At 44.5% G+C, this 17,825-nt stretch overlaps 1 long non-coding RNA gene across 1 annotated transcript; it reads left to right on the top strand.

Annotated features, from left to right (window-relative positions):
• Window positions 1–5,625: 5,625 nt before the first annotated feature.
• LOC102079349 (uncharacterized) lies at window positions 5,626–17,139 on the top strand. The gene is made up of 3 exons (XR_270030.3): window positions 5,626–5,846; window positions 13,210–13,247; window positions 15,497–17,139. It is a non-coding gene; the product is annotated as an uncharacterized LOC102079349 (long non-coding RNA).
• Window positions 17,140–17,825: the final 686 nt, after the last annotated feature.

The raw sequence follows: 17,825 nt of genomic DNA on the forward strand, positions 1-17,825 counted from the left end.
GGAAATTTGTACCTGCTCACATAGTCAAACTCACACAACCCTGAGAGTGTGTGAGGTCGTGGGGTGTCGTTACATTCTTATTACAGAACTAGCATCTCCATGCTGTCAGCTGAAAGCACCACCAAGCTGCAGCGCACGAAAATGTGCTCACTCCACAGTATTAAGTATTAATCTATCTGCTTTAAATGCTCATTAGCCGAAGACGCCAGCACATTCGGGACTATTTTAGCACCTAAATTTAACCCCTTCTATTCTGGACTGCTTCACTATAACCTCTAAGTGAAACAGGAAGCTCCGATGAGGGGATTCCCCCCATTTATATAATCTATGATATAGCCTATATGAGAGCTAATTTCTTCCCTCCTCTATTTCTCCTCTTTTCCCCCTTCATTCATCCTCTTTTTAGTGTGAGAATCCCCCCGCCCCCCAGTTTATAGTGATGGTCAAATTGATGGCTCTAATTCTATCCAATGAAAAAAGGTTGTTAAATGTTATTAAAGTCACCCACCCAAAGCAGGGGAGAAAGGAAGTGAAAGAATAAGAACATGGTGAAGAGGAGAGGAATTAAAACTTGCTTTGTATCGGCAATGAAGAAAACTAAAAGAATAAATGGACCCAATCTGGCTGCACTTGGTGCTAGAATGGCTGCCCATCCAAAAGCCCATGCCCAATCCACCATGTCACTTTTGTCCGTCTCCAAACCCTGCGGATGCTCTGCTTTTATAGCAGATGCACAGAACCAAAGGATGTGAGGCGTGAAAGCAATGGGAAATTCATTACATATTCCTACCCCCCTCCGTTCACCATAATCACCACAATTAGCAGACATCTGCAGTGACTCCAAAGCTGGGAGTGTATTCAGGCAATCAGAGCAGCTTCACCGACAGCACTGACTGCAGCCCCCTCTGTGATGGGCCTCATCCTGAAGGGAAGCATTCCATTAGAAACTCAGTGATTAATTGAGACGGCGAATTCGCTTCTGGCATCGAGCACGTATGAAACCCAACAGGAGGCATCCATGATGGCAGAGCCGCGCGCGGGATTGCGGTCCAGAGTTGGCGGGGACTTTAACATAGTGTCGATGGTGTTAGATGAGGCGCTCACGCTGTTGGTTCGCAATTATCGGTATGAGAAGAGTTACTAGAAAACAGCTATGTGAAGATTTTCTGACCCATCAAGTAAACAAAACCTGTGTGTGTCTAATGATAACACGGATTTTATAGGTACTTACGGATATTGGTATTATCCCCCGCGCTCTGAGAAACCTGGAATCCAGATTCCTGAAATCACCGAAATCCACTAAAGCTTTTTATATTGTTTAGCTGTAGATGTATCTTGTATGTAAAGACATTTTAAAGGAACTGTTTAACTTAAGATAAAAGCAGGAATCTAAAACAACCTTTCCAACCTAAATGATGCTGATCTGTACTACTGTGTGTTATTTCTACCCTTCACTTGTACTCTGGAGATGTTGGTACATTTAGACTCCCTGTGTTTATACTTCTTGCCCTAAGCAAAGTTAACACTCTCAGTTTACAGATATGAAGCGTCAATCTTTTCAAATCTCTGCGAGGAAATGGGCACATTCTTCAAAATGTCAAACTATTCCTTTAAGACGTCTCTGATTGGATGATTATCAAAAGTGTTGGGTGGCCCACTGTATGTTCTCCATCTGTAGTGGATGACAGCATGTTAGACAGCTCATTACTGAAGCAGTTGGAGATGTCACTCTTACTAGGCACAGTATGGAACATCCACGGCTTTAAGCCTCAGCTTGTCATGAAAATTAACAGTAACACATTGGACTCTTATCATCTTGCCTTGAGTCCGGCGCCGGCTCGTTTCCCGGATCACGCGGCACGTGGAAGTAAGTGTAAATATGTACATCAGTCGAGCTTACGCGGTCGCAGCTGCAATTGAGCCTCATTGTCCTCAGAAAAAAGGAAAAAAAAAGCCAGCTTTTTATAAACTCAGCAGACAAGCATGTTGTCACACAGACGAAAACACATTTGGAGTTTATTAGATTCATCTGCAGGAGATGAAATCATCCAGAACAGTTGAATGATTATGTGTATCACTTTATAAATGGATTTTAGTAACGACTGATGCATTATTTAAAGAAACACCACACTATAACAAATACTCCAAACAATCCAAAGGAATCCTTTTAATATTCTTTTTTTATTTCTTTACAGTGAGTGTTTTTCTCCAAATGCACAGCGTACACGCTTGATATTTGCCAAACTTAGCTTTTCCTCCCCATATGCAAAGCTGACGTACTTTGTATTCTGCATAATTTAAAATGTGCATTATTTACATCAGATGTGATTATGCGTCCGCATTGGATTTCAGTGCTTCTTGGCACATCACTACGTATCAGTAGAATAACATGAAAGCCAGCCACCGCAAAATGTATGGCAGTCGTCCCGCTGCTTGCATGTATGTCTCCTAATGAGACACAAACAAAACATAAGACCACTCATCAAAGCACCGCTCAGTGAACTCGTGCTCAAAATATCCACATGGTGACGTAAAATTATCGAAGGATTTTGTACGGCATCGAGCATTGTTTTGTTTGAGGAAGTTGGAGCTAACCGAAAACACCGAGTGGTGTTTAGTGCTGTCATCTCACAGCAGTGAGGTCCAGGGTTTGAATCCACCAGCTCGTTGGGGTCTTTCTGTGAGTTTACTTGCTCTCTCCAGGTGCTCTGGCTTCCCCTCCCTCCACAGTTAGAAGACATGTTGTTAGTTAAGTTGTGATTCTAAATTAGTCATCTCTCTGTGGTAGATTGTCAACCTAGACTAGCTTTTAAGAAGCTTAAATGTGCTTAACTAGAAGTACAAAGCAGAATAAAATGAAAGTGCTCAAGGAAATAAGAAATACCTTAAAAAATCAACTGATTATAAAACTGCTCTCGCATTAGTGTGCACTTTCTACCAGTGTAAAAACACAAGCAAACAAAGAAGCCTTAAGTTTGGAGTTATTATGTGATGTATGCAATGAGTAAATGTGGGGTGTTTTTTCTTCTTTTAAATGAGGCTTTAAATTTTTATCTGTAGTTATAAATGTTAAGACGCTAGTAAGAACATTCCAACCAAGTGGAGAGCTCCGTGATAAACGGGTCGTTCTGTTCCAGGAGTGGTTCATCGAATGAAGCGCTGACAAAAAGGATTCTTTTCAATTTGTCTTTTACAACAAGGCTGTTTTCGGCTACTATCACCGTGCAAGTTTATAATGTTAAACCTGCATTTATTAATCACCGAAAACACTCTTTCCTGGTGAAGTCAGCAGAACTGAAAAGGACTTTCATGCAAAAAAACTAACCCACCCACCCCGAAACCCCAAGATTTCACACATGTACTACCCCTCTCACAGAACAGAGCTGACCCTAACCAAAGCAGAAAGACAAGTGGGGGGCCCCAGTGCAAAACTGATGAAGAGGACAAGCACATCAGACACCACACAGGTCCTCAGGAGGACGTTTCATTAAATAGCAGTGCTGTTGTGTGATATCTTGTCTTGTTTGGTGTTGGGTTCGGTTTAGCTCTCAGAGCATAAATACTCTAGTAAGTCTCAGAAGGAAGTTCCTTTTTGGGGGACATTTAAAGAAGCTGATGCAGACCATCAGCTAGTCAGACTTAATCATTCTTTTTACAGCACATCGGTTTTCAGCTGTGCTAACATAACTGCATGACTGTTTTCCCCCCAAAGCTCAATTAACACAATGTGCTTGTAGAACACAGGAGTGGTGTTCGCTAAAAATGGACCACTAAACCAATCGTAAACAATTAATGGCGTGTAATTCTGTGAATTCAGTGTCATTTACATTTCTGATGAATTCCATGTCATATCAGATCAAATACAAAAGGAAGGTCAGCTAAAAGGTAACCCTGAACTTTAGATTTCACTATACAGGGACCTTGTCAAAAAGGGGCACCCAGATTCTTTAAAGTCACCGAGAACCATGTGACGCTTTGGTTTAAAAGGAAACATGAATTGCACCGACTAAGGAATTATAAGGTTTTCACACCATAGCAGCCGCACGCATAAACACCCACGTGGTTAGATTTGTGAAAGAGCTGTGATTGAAGCTGGGGCTAAATTAAGAGGAAAGACAGATTAGAAGCTTAACGGAAATCAAGCCAAGGCTGTTGCTCTCATTTGGATGTTGGAAATTAGACCGAATAGCGAATAAATCTAGGTGCTTTACTTTCGAGAGCACCGTTCCCACCAGTTATGCAAATTAGCCTTCAAAATGCACACAATAATCGAATGATGTGGCGCTTTGTTTGGAGCTTTGAGCGTGCTTATTTTATAGGTTTAACAGGGACGAGAGCGGCGCCTCCTCATTTTGCGGCTTCTTCGTGGCTGTCGTAAAATCGTAGAGCTACAATGAAACGGGGTGTGATCCTCCACTTGGTGCTTCCTTCCTTCTAGCATGGGTCTGGGCCTTATAAAGGCCTGTGTGGTGCGCCACAGACACGCCGCCTTTCTGCTGTGTGGAGAAATGTGTTCAATCACCATGGCTACTGGACAGACCCCTGCTGTGGTTATTAGGATTTCTCTGTCTGCTTGCACAGGTTAACCACTCACTGTCTGTGTTACGGATGCGAATGTGAGTGTGTTCAGGAGGGTTACAGGTCAAGAGGTGATTTAATATTATAATTATAGAGCCAGACTGGTGGGTTTTTTAAAGCAGGATCTCACCTAAAATGGATCAGCTCGGACCGCGCTGCCTCTCAACAGTATGTGAGAAGAGGGAACATGAGAAAGCTTTAAGCTGTATTGATTCAGCCGAGTACTCTCGGAGTGAGTACCAGAGGATCTGAAGAGAGAATTATCCATGCACCATTTCCTCCCCTGCTCCTGTGTGGAAAATTCTGCAGTTCCAGCTTTGTCGTAGCCTACATACAGCAGAAACACACACACACTCAGGGCCCCATAAACATTGTGCTTAGGGACACACACAGCAAGAGAGAGCGACACACACACACTGCGTTGAGGTTTGATGTTGCAGAATAATAGTTGTTTGATTTATTTATAGTCATTCCCTTCCATCTGAATGGCTCTGCATATTTTTTTGTTAAATTAATCTTAAAATAGGACAAGCAGACGGATTAAAAAAAACCCTGCAGAAGCACGCTGCTGTAAAGCTGTAAAATTTAGGATTTTCTCTATAGGCTGCTACATCATTTTTCCCATATTAAGTTATGTCGTAATGTGGGTTATTATAGCGGTCTCTGAGCCTACATAAAGTGCGCTGAGGTCTTTATAAACACTAATAACACGCACTTGGGTGCTCCAGTTTCACTCTGAGTCCATATGAAGAGATTATGGGAAGCCATAAAACTGTGGTGGATAAGTCCCACCAATGAAATCTGAATTTCTGAGACACGGGGCATTGTCTGCATATGCCTCTTTGCCCTGAGTATCCTCCTCCTCTACTCCCCACCCGGTTTCTCCTGAATAATGCACGATGGACACCCCCTCCCTCGCTTCCTCCCTTCAGCCCCCTCCTCCGCGCCGGCCCTGTGTCCAATAGCCGACGCGCATTTTATCAAGCTATCTCCTCTGAGCCAATCCCAGTCCACTCAGTGATCCCTGTAAACCGGATGCCCTCCCTTCTGCCCCTCAAACAGACGTAATCTGTGGATCAGAGAGGCAGGCGCCCAGTCAGTGCTTGGACTTGGTGTCGGATGGAGAAGATGGGAGTAAAAATAAAAATTAAAAAAAAAAGAAAGAAAAGAAATACTCCCCGCTGCAGAATCAGAAGAAACTGCGATCAGCGCCCCCGCGACACGAGAATGAGTCCTGCTGCTTCACCAGCAGGGTGAAGGGAAATCTTGTGAGTATGCCATCATGTCAAATGCATAACCTAAAACGGGGATGCGGTGTTTTTTTTGGTTAATCCGGTGCAGTCTGCGCAAAACCGGCGCTTTAGTTAGAAAGAGATGATGCATCTTTATTACATATATGTGTTTTTATAATAAAGTATGAATGAGCTGATGAATATGTGCACACGGGCTGGATGTGAAACTCTGTGGCGGTGTGTGATGTGCTCCGGGTTGTCGCTCGGTACTAACGAGGCGGCTTTAGCTCCATGCCACTCATTTCTTTTTCTGGGCATCCGTGTGATTTCCGATTGCTTTGCGATTTCCGATTGCTTTGGCAAGTATGAATCCTTTTAAAGCGCACTTCAGTTAAAAAAAATAAACGCTCTCGCAGACGCGTCGATGGCACACGGTGGGCAGATAAACGCTGCCCTCCCTTCTCGGAAAGTTTTAACGGTGTGTTTAAAAGAGCTCAAAAGAATCACGCCGAGAGGCTTCAGGGCAGCATAACTTTGACTGCTTTCACTCAGCAGACAGTCTCTCGTTCACACTGAGGCCTGAAAGTCGGCTGATAAATGGTGTCTATTATTTTTTCCCAGCCGAACAATGCGCACCGGCTTTGTTTGGACCATCTGTCATTATATCGACATTACAGCCAGCCCTCCTGCCCCACAAAGAATCCTGAGTGGGAGACACCTGAAGCGCAGACAGCAGACAGCGATCGTTCAGAGCCGCCACCCGTCTCTCGCCAAGCCGTGACTCATGGTGTGGTCCGTCTGAGTGGATGGGTGCGTAACGCGGCCACAAAATAAACAGGCGCTGGAACAAAGTGTTGCAACTGAAACATGATTTGTTTTTGGGGAAGGGATTCCACATAATGCACGCGTGTCTGCTGAAGTGTTGTTTATCCTCAGATGTACGCTGGGACCGGAATAGTGCAAGTAGATGAAAAGCGTTTGCTGTTTTTGCGCATCCTGAATTCTCGGAAACAGCTTTTTGCGCATCTGACTTCCTCCCGGAATTTTTGGGCCTTCGGCACATGGCGAAAAAAACAAAAAAACAAAACAGCCAGACTGCCATTTTCAGGGTGGGCACACACACACACACACACACACACACGCAGAGATTCAAATAAACACACTCCATCAAGAGCACTGCACACTCAGTTTGGGGTGTAGAGGCCTGGTAAGCCGCACAGCTTTGACCCTCCAGTTAGCTGAATGCAGCTGAGGCCAGGAGACTTCAGAAACTGCACTGCTTAGCTTATAGACATGTGGTGCCAAGCACTAATATGCCTTAAGGTTAATGAGGCAGTCTCCATAAATTCTTTTGCCATCTGGATATAGTAGGTCTAGACGCTTAGTGCAGCACTACATTTTACCCACTATAGATTACTCACAGAGTGATTTGATGAAAAAAAAAAAAAAGAAAATCAATGGAATTGAAGAAAAAACATTTACCTACTGCCGAGAGCCATTTAACTGCTTGTACTTTAATTTCTTTTACATAAATTAGTGGGAAAATCTGTCTCAGTAAGCCGTGTGTTGGAAGAACACTCCTGATAGGCACTGATGTGATCAGCTGTGATGGCCTCGCTTCCATCCCTGTCAGGACTGAGTTACATATAATTCACTTTAGCCGTGTCCCCTGTGAAGTAGAAAAAGCTGCTCCCTCACATTACAGAGCAGCCAATGTCCGAGTGCATAGCTGTTTAATTCGGTTTCAGAGAGTTATCGGGGTGGGATAAGTGAACGGAGCAAAGCCAGCGTCTTCCTGCCGCTGTAATGTGGACGCAGGGGCGGTTTGGATGTTGGCTTATCTTATCTCCTGCTTGGATCTATGATCATCATTCCTGCGTAGCTCATTATCACATATGATGAGTTTCATCAGCTGCACCCTGCAATTATGTCGAGAAGCAACCTGCTATCACAGCGGAGAGGCTCTCAGCCGCAGATCACTGTTGTTCCTCCATTACACGGCATCTATTTCTCAACAGAGTCCGCAGAACAGTTCCAATTAAACATTATTGTTGCTTTAGTTTGTCTCTGTCGGTGGAAATGCAGCGATGGCACAGGGGATCATCATCAGCGACAGCAGCTGGGGTTCACCGATTCGTTCATTCTGGTTCAAATTCAACTCCTGGATGACGTAAAATGTTGTGGATAGCACAGCTCAGTTCAGCTGCACTCATTCAGCACAAATGCTTTTTTTTAAATAGCAAAAAAATAGTTACATCTTGTATATTTTTATAAATCCGTCTCTGTCTAAGGATCCAAAACAGCCAATGCAATCCAATCTCACAACTCCTGTGAAGAAACCTTGCGGTATGTCCATGCATCTCAGCTAAATGGAAGTTTAGGCCTGAATGTGTTCATATCAACAGGATCCTGTGTGTGTTTGTTCTTCCCCCGTGTGTGTGTCTGATTGGGTAATGGGTAAATGGAAAGGTTAGGTAATGGAGACCCCTGCACCCTGCCTCAGGCATTGTGACATACTGCGTGTCTAGATGAGTGGATGACCTCTAACCTCTTGTCTAGCCAATGGCTCAGGTCCGCTTGGGTCAAGCCAGGTGGCTTTCAAAAGCCTACTGGCCCGTTCAGAAGCAGATGACATTTAAACTCTTTCCACGTCGGGACCAAATGCACGCTTTTGGTTAATTAGGAAACCCTCACAGCCCATGTATGTGATAGTACACTGATCAGCAGCAACATTAAAGCCACCTGCCATAACATTGTGAACACCCACCTTGTACTGCACCGATATAGCACCTCTTGATGGGTGGGCCTCCAGGATTGTCGAGGTTGGACCTTTGTCGTGTTTCTCAAGCTGTTCCTGAGGAGTTTTTGCCGCGTTGTGGTGGACGCCGCGGCTATCAGGGAATACCCTCGCTGTGGTAGGTACACTTGATCTATGACCATATTCGGAGGGGTTTGATATGCAGATCAATGCACATCTCAGAGGAACGAAACAGTCCAAAATAAGATCTTCTTGGTTCAGCCTTTTCCTTACTTCTTAAATTCAGCTCCCGAGAAATGGCCTTTCTCTCGCAGCAGCTCAAAATCCCAAATTAAGATCTTAAAATGCTCTTTTTCTTCTCACTGCACTGGCTGTTTGTTTATCTGAAATGACTAACCCAAGAAAAAAGCAAGAACCAATCACATATATATGATTGGCCTGCACAATATCAGAAATCAGTCTCAGTGATCGAAATCGAGCCTTTGAGTCTCTGTGCATTTTATCTCCTGCTTTTCTTGTGTTTCTCCTGCTATTATCCAACTGGGCAGAATAATTGGTCTTAGCTTGATTTATTATTTTGCTCTTCTTATGGTTCTGAGAGGAGACAAAGACGAGAGGAGACAAAGAAAATGGTTGTCTGGCTTTGTGTTACAGGTAAATTTATAGAGTAGTAGTCGTGGGAAATGCTGATTATGGGGCTAAGAAAACAAGTTAAACATCTCTGGAATAATCAGATTTTACCCGTCCCTCCCATGCCTACATATATTTTTCCCCCCAAACAGCCTGATTCTTCTTCTACTTTTATCTTAAGGGGTCAAAGTGTAGTTGACCAACACAGATATGAGAAACAACAGATTTAAAAATCCAGACGCAGGTCGGCTAATCTGCTCGTTTTTCCCACATTGTGGTTGCGGTGTTTAATCTCAAACTATCGTAAGACACAAACTAGCCTTGAACCTGTCGCTGCTGAGAGAAACAGCCCGTCTCCATTCTGTCACTACATGCTCTCTATTGTATCTCTGCGCAAGAAACTCCCCATTGGAAATTTGGGAATCTTTCCCATTGTTCCTAAAGGAAAGGGGGCTTTCATATGGAAGTGGGGAACGCCAGGAAATGACTGGCATTCTTTGTGGACAATTTGAAAATAAACTTGTGGGTCCTCACTTCTCTCTCAACAGCCAAGCACAAAACTAGAAATTAGAAGCGAGGGTCATGGTGTTAACAATTCCCTCTTTCTTGTGTTTTGTGCTGTAATTTGTCCCCAAACGTATATTTTCTTCTACTGCAGACGCGCCATCGCAGTTTCCGCTTTTTGTCGAGAGCTTTGCACTCACTTCTCGACAGTTTCTTGAATGGACGCATTCTCTCTCTCTGTCTTTTTTTACTTTTCCTTTTCCCTCAGTATTTGTCCTTATTTTGCCTTATCTTCCCCCCGCCTGTCTTTAAACACAACCCCGCTGCTTGGGCTCTGCTTTATGAGGTGTGACAGTTGAAGTCTGGTTGCCGAGGCAGGCCGCGTGGACTGGAACGTAAAGCTTTACATTCAGCCGGCTGCAGCCGGGTTTGTGGAGGACTTAAACTCACTTCACCCCTATACAGTACCTCGTATACAGGAACTGCCTTCATTCTGCTGAGCTGGCATGAAAGTGCAGAACTGGAAGGAGGGGAGAGCGGGGAGAGAGAAAAAAAACACTTTAACCTCGGAGCTCGTAGTTGAACACATGCAGTTGCTACCTTTGAAGGGAAAAACTGAAAGAAGATTAAAAGCAGATGTTAATTGAACTAATTCGTCACTTCAGCTGCACAAAGTTTAGCCTCGTTTTTTTTTTCTTGTGTATTTTGGCTAAAAGTGTTCATAGCTCTCTCTCACTGCTTTGATTTAATACTAAACAGGCTGTTTTTCTCAGACGATCAGCCTCTCCACTCCACAGATTGACACTCACACCTTACCCTCCTCCTCAAACTCCTCTTGTTGTTTTTCCCACCGGGCCAGGGGTAGTTCCCAGGTATTTGACCAGTCTAGCGTAGCAGGGAGGCTGGTTGTTGTGTCCTCTGTGAGACAAAGGCAGTGTGCCTCAAGTATAGGGATGAAAGGAAACGGGGCTGTGCAGCCACTCATTTTTACAATGGGAAACCTCCTTAGCGAGGCTGTAGGGCAAATAACCACCTTCTCTCTTCCTTTTCTTTAACAAGCACCGAGACTGAGAGCGTGTCTCTATCTTTTTTTCTTTTTGTAGTAGGAGGGGCAGCGCCGCGTATATACCTATAGATGTGAGTTTGTGTGCGCGTGTAAAGGAGGAAGGGATATCCTTTGTCTCTGCGCAGAGTGCTTTTTGAGCTTTCGCTTCCTTACACCTGCTCAGCTGACAGATGGTGCTTCGCTCTTAAAAGATGAACCAACAACCGAGGTTGAAATTGTTAAAAGATGGGTGGGGGAAATTTAAGGGAGACGGCAGAAAATAAATACGTATGCCATTTAAAAATGTTGCTGGATCCTGTCTTTAGTAACAGGGGACACGGACATTGGGTGTTTTGTTTTCTTCAAAATTGAAGGAATTACCTACTTACATTTTAGTCATGATACCTCAGCAGTAAGAAAAAAAAAGAAAAGAAATAAAAGCAACTTTTAAGATATTAAAAGCAACAAAATCTGTTCAACTTCACAGTGTTACATTTAAGGCTCGATAAACGCTGTAGGACATTTAGGCGTCGGTGAGTCTAAAAACCTAAAAACATACGATATTATGTGAAAATGTCTTTTATTTTATGAACAAATGATATTTTTTTTTCATTAAATCTTCTATATTGGTCCTCAGTGTAGTGTTGTCATCTCGGGTGGTTGTCAGGAGGGGCGGGGGGTGGGAGCGGAAGCCGCAGGAGTCTTTTATGGCTCCAGGTCCAGAGACAACCTGTTCTCAGGCACTTCTCTCCTGGCACTTTTTTATGACATCATAAATTCCTCCATTTCCTCTGACCAGCCCTAGGTGGGTATAAAGGACGTACCTGGCCAGTAATTGTCTGTCTGGCCCTCTCATCTGTCAGATTATGCTGCTGGTGACCTCCTCCAGAGCTAGACTCTCAGACTGCCTGAGGATACGGAGATCTCTTAGATCTGCACCGTGGACCAATACAAACTGTAGTTTATTTGTTGAGTGATCAGAAAAAAAAAGCGTGAGAGAGAAGAAGAAAGAAAAAAGCTTGTTTCTAGTTCATTTAGATTAGCAACGAGAGTCAGCCTGGCACCCACATTATAGAGGCCTCTCTGCGTGCATGTGCTCTTCAGACCGTCAACAACAACCCACTCCCACTCTCAGACCTGTTGATACCTTTTGTTTGCTGAAATCTGAGGATGAACAGCAGAAAAGAAGGGATTAGGGGAAGAAAGACAAGGGTTTTTTTTCCTTTTTTTTGGAGGGAAGGGGGGCCCAGAAACACTCAGCGTTCACATTAATCTGACGCTCAGCTCGGCTGGTCTCAGGGAGGCTCGAACAATACACACACCAGCATGACAACATTCCTGGAGGTTAAAAAGGTCAGGGGTCACCCAGTGACCCCACCCTGCCAATCAGTTCCAGGGCACTAACTCGGGGCCTTTGTTTTTGCTTTATGTCTTCGCACTTGTTGAACAGACTCTGAGCCTTATGTTACAATGTGCCCTTTGCTCTCTAATAGACTGGATTGGCACGGAGCACTTTTACGTCTGTTAAGTCAGTTTTGGCTTAGATAATAATAGTTTTTAAAAAACAGGGAGGGGGCAGCGAAGAAGGAGAGCGTAGCAGTGTTTCATTGTTGCAGCTTCGGGGTTCAGAGGCTTAAATGCAAAACAGAACATGGAGAAAGAAAACACATTAGCCCGAGGTTGCAAAATGTGCACATTGACTTTAAAAAGCTTTGGCCAGGTTTGCTTGGCAGTATACTTTTTAATATTATGTCTGTAGCCTATGGCGCATACTATAACCCAGCCAGATGTTTGGCAAGCCCACATCTATATATGGGAGCAAAAGGAACCACGGCAAAGCAGCCAAGCTGTAATTATTGTCCATATTTTCTATTGATTTATGCCCATTTTATATAATCAGCCCACCCGGGTCACTTATTAGTCCAACATAGGCAACGTAGATGCTCAAAGTTGTATTTTTCCTTCCTCATGAAAAATCCAGCTTCGCTTTTTTTCCCCCTCCTTCTTCTTCTTCTTCTTTTTTTTTTGCAAACAGCACAGCAGACTTCAAATAAAGTCTGCGAGCCGTCATTAAAGTGGAGCGTATGCATGTGTAGGCATGGAGTGGCATGTGAGGCCCCTACGGGGAGACTGCAGGTCTGTTAGTCATTATGACTGAATGTACAGTATACACTGGAGTGGACACGTAGCTACATTAAAGCCTCACCCACGGCCACATTGGACCACCCCAGAGACACACCGCTGGCACTTCCTCTGCCCGCTTCCATCGCTCAGCCTCAAGGGAAGCGCGTTTAGGGATTTCCTGAGGAAACTCGGGGCAGTTAATCGTGGGTTGATTAGGAAACTTTCTAGTGAAAATCCAATTAATCGTAAGAAAACGTTGTACTCTTTTTCATCTTTTTTTTCGTGTTTGTTGTTCTGTGCGTTAAAACAAACACCTCCTGTGTTTTCTTGTCTTCTAGGTTTTCTCACCCGGCTCCGTGAAGATGATTTCAGTCAGGTATACTTCACCACAGCATTCAAATACTCACTTTCTTGCAAAAATATTCACAGTGCGTCACAGAAAGATGGCTATAAACCTCTTGAATTTTATCCTGCATGCCAAATCCGCTTATACAGTGGAGGAAGGAGACACCGCTCTCTATTAGTCTGCAGTTAGAAATGAAAGCCTATCTTGGCTGCAGCTGTGGAGGAGCTCCAAAGATGGGGACGTTTATTGTCAGGAACAAATAGAGGCCTTTTTATTTTGTCTAGCAGCTGACGCCTCTCCCCACCCACTCCTCCATAACCGCTTTTGTCAGTAATGTAGAGTGGCCTGCTCGGGCAAGAGCGAGAGACCATGAGAGTTTCAGAGTGGAAAGGAAAAAAAGAAAAAGAAGTGGAGTTAGCTGTTGATAGGCTCGGGGAGGAAAGGCGCGGCTGTTTGCCATATGGCGCAATTATCAGCTATTTGAAATGATTATCACTCTCCATCAATACAGTGTTTAAATGTATATATCTGTGTGTGTGTGTGTGTGTGTGTGATTTGATCTCTGGTTTGTGCCCCCGGTGTAATGTTGAGATTCTGTGACCTGCAGCTTGGCCCCCCATTTAAGCTGGGATAGCTATGATCTCCCCACCTCTAACCCCAATCCCTCCTCCCTCTGTCACCCCCTCCTTCCCTAACACACACACACACACACACACACACACACACACACACACACACACACACACACAAAGTCTACCAGCACAAAAGAAATATTCAGCTGTAGAGAGGGGGTCTCTCAGAGGGCGCGACATTGAACTGGGGGTGGGTGGGGGGGATTAAGTAGAAATGGCTGGCTGACACTGGGGTTGCCATGGCAAAGCCCCCTTTTTCTCCTCTCCCTTCGACCCTCCGCCTATTTTTCATTTTAGGTCTCATTGTGGGGGCGAGGTATAAGTGTGTGTGTGTGTGTGACTGTGATGGAGTAGGGACGATCTAATTCGACATATGAATTTAGGCTCTTATCAGAAGCTGCCCTGCTTCACCCTGGGAGAAAAAGAGACCTCTGCTTCAGTCAGAAACAAGAGAAACATCCGAACACGTGATTTTATTTATTTATTTTTCAGGCGGGCAGGTTACAGATTTGTTACAGACCTGCTATCCGCTGAGTATCATTAAATATTATGGTGCGTTATTGCATTTTATTTAGCAGTTAATGTATTCCTCTCGTTTAAAAAATAAATAAATAAAAATGACTTGAACATCTTTGCATGTACACAGAGGAGAGCATGCCATGCCAGAATGCAGAGGCAGTAATTCAAAGACGCGGCGTATGCACGGGACAAAAATCCAAAAAACAAATTGTCTGTTTTATGACTGAATTACAGCGGCAGTAATATGGCGCATTACTCATCCGCTGCAGCCGGGGCGTTATCACGCTAGCCTCATGCTGGCCTCCCAGCAGCCCCAGCAGAGTAATGGATGCAGGTCGAGCTCGCGCGATGACATCAGTACCCTAAGCCGATGAAATGGGGCGATGAATGACCATAGATCAGCGTTTACCACCCTGACGTCAGCCCCTGCTCTGTGCAGCAGTGCACTGACACCGCCGGCAGTTGTTCCCCCAGATACTGGCCCGCTTCGGACAAAGGGAGCTCACAGCAGGACGTCAGCATTGTTCTCTGGACTCTGTGTCCATAAGAACTGTGTCAGGATTGAAGATGGTTAAGCAGTACTGCTCACAGGGTCTTTAAAGAGTAGAAATACAAGCATACACTTATTATATTTTAGTAGAATTCAGCCAAATTACAGAAATCCATTTTCTCCCCAGTGCCGAGATATTTGTCTCTGAGATTTTTTTAATGCTTCCACCACAAAAAGACTGAAGATGAATGGAAGCACTACTTTGTAGTGAAGAAATGGCTCTAATGAACACCGCTGACAGAATGATATGTGGGTTATTTATAGAAGCTGGGACTTTGTTTCTGGAAAGATGGTTTCGGTATGTAAAGTTTTAAATGTTTTTTTTTCTCAATGCTGTGATCAAGAAAAACAAAAAAAAGAAAACGGCATAAATCAAAGAGCTCAGACAGATCTCACAAAATCTACGCAAAAGAAGCCAAATTTATCCTCATGGCTACACACCACAGGAGGAAATGGAGAAAATGTTTGTCTGCGTGTGTTTTTTTTTCTTCTTTTTTCATGTGTGTGAAATCAGTCTTTAAAGAGAAGAAGACAGTGGGATATCAGCACTAACAACTTTTTCTTCATCTGTGTTTCAGATGCTGTTACGAGCAATTTTCATCTGAAGATGAAAGACTTCATGTTCCTCTGATTAATGAGGTGGTAGTAAAGCTCTAAAGCAGAGCCTCTCAGCTTATGCTCGAGCTTAAGTATGCTTCGTGATGCTTTTGTGTGTGTGTGTGTGTGTGTGTGTGTGTGTGCGGGGAACATAACCAGAACTGTCATTGCCCTGAGGACAGCGGACTCATTCTGCCACTGTCTTGTGTCGTTATGTCCTCTCGTTACGCAACCTGACCTCTGTGGTTCTGAGCATCGTCCCCGGCTCAGTCCCTGTCCCATGCCTGTCTGACTGGCTCTCCTCCCTCCTCTTCCTCCTCCACACCCTGCCTCCCGTGTCAGCTCGGCTCACGGTCACAGCTGCCGTCCTTCCTCGCCTTGCTTGCCTCGGTGAACATTCAACGCTGTCGGTGAGTTTGGTATGGACACAAAAAACCATCGACCGTTGACTGTGCCCCGTGGTTCGCTCCGACGACGTCAGGAACGAGCGAAGGAAGAAGAAGAAAAAAAAACGAACAAAGGGGCAAAGTGGCTGCATGCAAATCCGGTGACGAGAACAGACGCACACAGACGCGCCGCGCACAAAAGTGACACTCTGTTTCCACTGTACCCGAAGACCTAAGGTCACAATCAACATTCATTGCTGTCGCTGGGTTGGACTGTGTAGAAAAGCTCACTGAACAATGAGTGCAACTGTGGCCCAGATCTGCCTGACTCGCGTCTCAGCCAATCAGCCGGCCGGATGTGAGGCACTCTGATTATTTTATTTATATACTTCTTGTTTTTCACTTCTATTTTCTCCCCCCTTCCTCCCTCCCCGGCGCTGGGAGTCTTAAGGGGAAAGAGAAAGAGAGATAGAGAGACACAAATAGACTCCTGGCTGCTTGCTTGTCCTCATCCTCCTCTCCTCTCCTCTAATTGATGGTTATGTGTGCAGCAAGGGGGAAGGAAGCAGAGTGAATGTGTAATCATTTGGAGTCTCTTCTCCTTTAGATGTTTCATCCCTCTCTTTTTTGTTTGTCTAATTATACACTGAGCTGAGTTAACTCTGCGTTAACTGTGCGCCTGTGCTGGCAAGAGAGACGGGCCGATGGAGAGGGAGGACAGGGAGAACAAAAACGGCAGAAAGCTTACAGCAGTAGATAAACGATTATCTAGTTTTCACTAGATTTTGCTCGATGTTCCCCTTCATGCAAACGTGCTGGGAGAAGGAAGGAAATTCCGGCTGTATAAAGTCGATTGTTTCCACCTTTCTCACCGAGGATGTCTCATTATCTGTGTTTGAGTTTCATGAGAGGTTTCCTGCCTGCCCCTGTTTGTGTCTGTGTGTGTGCGCTGGCTAAGATAGAGGACCTGTCTGGTGATCTCACGGTGCAATATGTCATTTTCCTTCTATGCTAAAGCCTGCTGTCTCATGGGGAGGAGAAAAAAGCAGTCTATAACCTTGTCTTCCTTCACAGTCTGGGACCGGCCACACCGCTGCCATTTCTCATTGTAGCCGCCTGCAACGACTTCTGTAATTCAAGTAAGGTGAACGCAAAGCTCACACGTGTGATGTATGGGTGTAGGAATATGTTTGTGTCACTGATTTGTCAATTAAACTAATAAAGTTGAATCAGTTCATTAGGCTGATGTGATTATTTACTGTTCGGATTAACTCGTGTTTCACGTAAGAACGATCTTTGTCATCTGTGTCATTTAGTCACCAAGCCCCGTGTCCGTGTACCCCCGCCTCCCAAGTCTCTCTGTATTATTCATAGAAAAGCACTCTGTGCAGTGGTGCAGAAGAGTGGGGGTGATGTAATAGTGGCCGTGAGCTTGGCTTCGGACTGTCATTTGGGATGGATTCATGCGACAGGAGAAAACGCTCGGTTTGTTCAGCCTTGTTGGCGTCGCCAAAAGGTGCAGCTGATGGCAAGAGACGGGACATGATGCGCATCCACGATAAAAGTGGGGTTTAAAAAAATAAATAAGTAAAAGTGTCATTACAGTTTTGTTGAAATTAAACTCGGAAAGTTATCCAAACCTTAAAATGTATAAAGGGAATAGTGTGAAAGCCCACATCATGGTGTGAACCAGTGTGTAAGAAGCTGGGATGCTGAGAGACACGAGAAGAAACTCAGGAACAGACTTGAACTGGAAAACAAGTCCAAGTGTTATTGAAACGTTGTTTCACAGCACCTCAAAGTGACACTACCCCCATCTAGTGCTGAGCTGTACACACAGCCTTCCTCTGTAAGGACTGTGGAAATCATGTATCATTTATTTAGCATAGAGTAGTTGAGGGAAACTGACCAACCACAGCCGAGT

Source organism: Oreochromis niloticus, linkage group LG18 (genome assembly GCF_001858045.2).
Source record: "Oreochromis niloticus isolate F11D_XX linkage group LG18, O_niloticus_UMD_NMBU, whole genome shotgun sequence".
Lineage (NCBI taxonomy): Eukaryota > Metazoa > Chordata > Actinopteri > Cichliformes > Cichlidae > Oreochromis > Oreochromis niloticus.